Source organism: Miscanthus floridulus, chromosome 13 (genome assembly GCF_019320115.1).
Source record: "Miscanthus floridulus cultivar M001 chromosome 13, ASM1932011v1, whole genome shotgun sequence".
NCBI lineage: Eukaryota > Viridiplantae > Streptophyta > Magnoliopsida > Poales > Poaceae > Miscanthus > Miscanthus floridulus.
This window is the reverse complement of record NC_089592.1, coordinates 17,985,797-17,990,382: the sequence shown is the minus strand read 5'-3', so window position 1 is coordinate 17,990,382 and position 4,586 is coordinate 17,985,797.

Genomic DNA, 4,586 nt, shown 5'->3' with positions numbered 1-4,586 from the left:
CCCGATTGACCACAATTCGAGTTTTGCTTTCCCTGGTAGCCTCTTATGGTCTTATCGTTCATCAAATGGATGTTAAGACAGCTTTCCTAAACGGAGAGTTGGAGGAGGAGATCTATATGGATCAGCCTGATGGGTTTGTAGCAAATGGTCAAGAAGGCAAGGTGTGTAAATTATTAAAGTCATTATACGACCTAAAACAAGCTCCTAAGCAATGGCATGAGAAGTTCGACAGAACTTTAATATCTGCTGGCTTTGTTGTGAATGAAGCTGACAAATGTGTGTACTATCGGTATGGTGAGGGTGAAGGAGTCATTTTGTGCTTATATGTTGATGACATACTGATATTTGGATCTAGCCTCAAAGTGATCGAGGAGGTGAAGGAATTTCTATCTAAAAATTTTGAGATGAAATATTTGGGAGAGGTTGATGTTATTCTTAATATCAAGCTTCTAAGAGAAGATGATGGTGGAGTAACTCTGTTACAAACCCACTATGTGAAAAAGGTGCTGAGTCGCTTTGGGTTCAGTGATTGTGCACCTGCTCCTACACCTTATGACCCTAGCATGCTATTGAGGAAAAATTCAGAGAATAGCAAGGGATCAGTTGAGATATTCCTAGATCATTGGTTCGCTCATGTATCTTGCTAGTGCAACAAGGCCTGACATCTCATTTGCTGTGTGCAAGCTGAGCCGATTTGTGTCAAACCCAGGAGATGATCACCGACGAGCTCTTGAGAGAGTGATGCGCTATCTAAAAGGGACCATGAGCTATGGTATTTGTTATACCGAACATCCAAAAGTGCTAGAAGGCTATTATGATGCCAACTGGATTTCTGATGCTGATGAGCTTTATGCCACAAGTAGATATGTGTTTTCGCTTGGAGGTGGTGCTGTCTCCTGGAAGTCTTGCAAGCAGACTATCTTAACGAAGTCTACAATGGAAGCAGAACTCACAGCATTAGACATTGCTAGATCTGAGGCTGAGTGGCTTCGTGATCTCCTTATGGATTTACCGGTTGTTAAAAAACCCTATACCGGCTATTTCTATGAACTGTGATAACCAGACTATGATTACGAAGGTTAACAGTTCTAAGGATAACATGAAGTCCACAAGGCATGTTAAGAGACGACTAAAATCTGTCAGAAAATTGAGAAACTCCAGAGTAATAGCGTTGGACTATATTCACACGTCTAGCAATCAGACAGATCAGTTCACTAAGGGTCTGTCACGCAACGTGATAGAAAGTGCATCAAGAGAGATGGGTTTGAGACCCACTTAAAATTTACTATAGTGGTAACATGTTCTATATGATCGGAGATCTCGTGAAGTAGGATGGTGGAACAAGCTAGTAGTAAATTGTGAGGAAAAGATCATAGTAAGACTCATTTCTGATGCATATCTTTCTTTTCTGTAAGGCATGCTGGCTTTTGCCTTAATGTGTTCCAAGTGGCTTAGTAAAGCAAAGATGTTGTCCTATAGAATATCTTTTAATGAATACACCTATATGAGCCAGACTGCTGATTATAGTCTATGAGATTTGGGTGATCTTTAAATACTCATGAAAGGCACTAAAGTATGACTTATATGTTTCAAATAGAGGGGATGCCTTTTGCTATCCAGTATCAGCTAAGGACTTTAGTGACATTCACCTCACACAAAACTATCAATTCAAGGCCTAGTCCATTGTTCAGTTGTGACTGAGTGAAACTATTGTTCTAGATGGATGTTCAACTTAACAGTCTCCATCAAAATACTGGTATATAAAAGAAATGTGGTTCTAAGATTACTTTGTTACAAACCCTAGAGTTTGGTGGGAATTGTTGGATATAATATGGGCTTGACCCATATAATATTTAATAATCAAATAAAACTCTATGGTACGTAACATCTAAGTGTTGTATGATTTAATACCATACGTAATTTTGACTGAACGCTGACTCAGCTTATATGGTTGAAAATTAGTCATCTAAATTGAGAAGCTGAGAAAAGGATAAAGGCGTGCCACACGCGCGTGCGCGCCACCGCCGCTGCCGGCCAGTCCGGGCCGTGGGCGCGGGCTGTGGCAGGCAGGCAGACAGGCGGCGAGCGGGCGGGCGGGCGTGGCCAGTCTTTTGCCACTTAAATCCACATTATCACAGGAGTTTCACTCCTTGATGGTGGAGGCGAATTGACTAGCGTCAGTTATCGTCTCTTTCGCTTTCCGTCTCCTGGGATTCTCCGCTGCCTTCATCTCCTTCCCCTATTGCAGCCATATATTCGTAGTCCCGTTAGTCCAGACCCTGTCTTGCGGAACCACTCCTGAGAGAATCCACATCTCCGCAGCCCTCTGTCTTTCTCATCGCGTACCTCTGCGCGCACGGAGTAGCGGGAGAGCAGGTGCCTCCGGAACCCTCATCCGCGAGAGAACCTTGCACGGGGTGCGCGGCGATTAGGTTTTTGGGGAGTGATCCGCGACTGCTCGTCCAGATTCCGTCTCCTTCCCGGTGATTGCCCACGGAACCGCAAGCTGTCTTCTTCCTGGTGATCTGTTCGTGGAACTGTACTGCGAACATCGTCCTGCACCGACTGTGGTCCACGACTTCGAGCAACGCACTATGTCGACTAGTGCCAATGGAGCCTCCGATGTCCTCGACATGGGACCCTCCGCTGGGTACATTTTAATCTTTGTGATTACTGTACTCGCTGCTACTGTATTCATCTGTATGTCATCGCTGCATGCTGTAGTGTTCATTAGAGATATACACATGCATATATATGCCGTCTAGAACCTGCTGATATTATTTTTTTGGATTAAACTGATAATGAAAGTGCCTAAATTTCTAACAGGAGATATCACAGCCAAGGATCTCAGCCATTGACAAGGCCACGCCATGATCAATGTTCATGGGGATGAAAGTGGATTTGTGAAAATTTATATGGAGGCCAGTGACACGAGAGAAGGAATCCAGGATAAGCTTGAGGTGCTTGACCACGGTGGAGTCCCTTTGATCAGGATAAGCGTGTCATCCGCATTGTGGAGGACCGGGCAGCAGAGGCCGTCCACGAGGAGATGATTGATGTGGCCACCGAAGGCCGCTTTCTGGAGGAGTCTTTGCAAGACATCGGCGACGATAATAAAGAGGTAAGGGGAAATAGGGTCGCCCTGATGAAGGCCTTGGCGGCACTGGAACCAGCGCCCAGACACACCATTGAGAAGGATGGACGTCGTGCCCGTTCGGAGCGTGTTGGCAAATCCAGGAGCACCACCGGTCACCGAAACCACGCGAGCGATGGATGAAATCGAGGCTGTCCCAGGAAATAGAGTCAAAAGCCTTTTTTGAAGTCAAGCTTCAGGACAACAGTGGGTGCATGGCGCTTGTGACAGCAGCTGAGAAGGTCAGCGACGTATAAAATAAAGGCCAAGGTTATCTTTTCTTTTTTCTGTTTGATGTCTGTTATTTTTGTTTTGCATTGTTTCTCATGCTTTGAGTTTCTTATAGGTCCTAGACTATCCTTGCGAGGATATGAGCGAAGATGATGATGACCTTGAAGAACTCTGAGGTTTAGACGAGGGAGATCGAACTCGAAGATGGCGCCCAACAGTCTGACGACTCTGATGTGGAGATGGGATCTATGAAGCTCTATGGTTCCCATAATCTGTCTGGAGAACATGACATATCTGAGAAGCTCGCTGCTCCTGATGAAGTTTCACTAAGAAACCCCTCTGACTATGGCGACCTGCAGTCATCTTGAAGAACACACCTGTGATACTCTGCTGCAATTTTCAGACTCCGAAGGCCCCCTTTTGCTGGAGATTAGATGTAATGATGATACATATTAACCTCTCCAAACTTATGTTTCACCGTGGTTCCTCAAAGTGGCCACGTCACCCCGAATTCACCCAGCGAGCCACGTCTCCCGGAATTGATTTGCTTGGCTAGCAAAAGGCCGCTCTCCCCTCTCCACATCGGAAAAACAATGGGGGAATTCCTTATGTGCCATTAAAAAAGATCGTAATGCCCTGTGAGTCTCTGAAAAAGTTCAGCGGTCTTCAGCGCCTACTGCTCCAACTTTTTTGTGTCCTCCATGCCACTGCCATCAGTTTGGACTCTAACGGTGTCAAACTGCAGGTGTGAAAAGTCGAAAATACCCTTAAGTCTAAATATGACATTCATTTTTTTAGCATCTTAACGACTTCAAATGAAAAAAACTCAAAACTAGAAAGTTGTAGATCTCGTCGAGATCTATAATTTTCATATAAAAATTATCTCCATTTAATTTTGCAAAAAAGATATGATTTTTTTTTACGAAATTAAATGAAGATAATTTTATATGAAAATTATAGATCTCGACGAGATCTAGAACTTTCTAATTTTGAGTTTTTTCATTTGAAGTCGTTAAGATGCTTAAAAAATGAATGACATATTTAGACTTAAGGGTATTTTTGACTTTTCACACCTACGGTTTGACACTGTTAGAGCCCAAACTGACGGCAGTGGCATGGAGGGCACAAAAAAGTTAGAGCAGTGGCGCGCAAAACCGCTGAACTTTTGCAGGGGCTCACAGGGCATTGTGATGTTTTTTTAATGGCACACGAGGAATTCTCT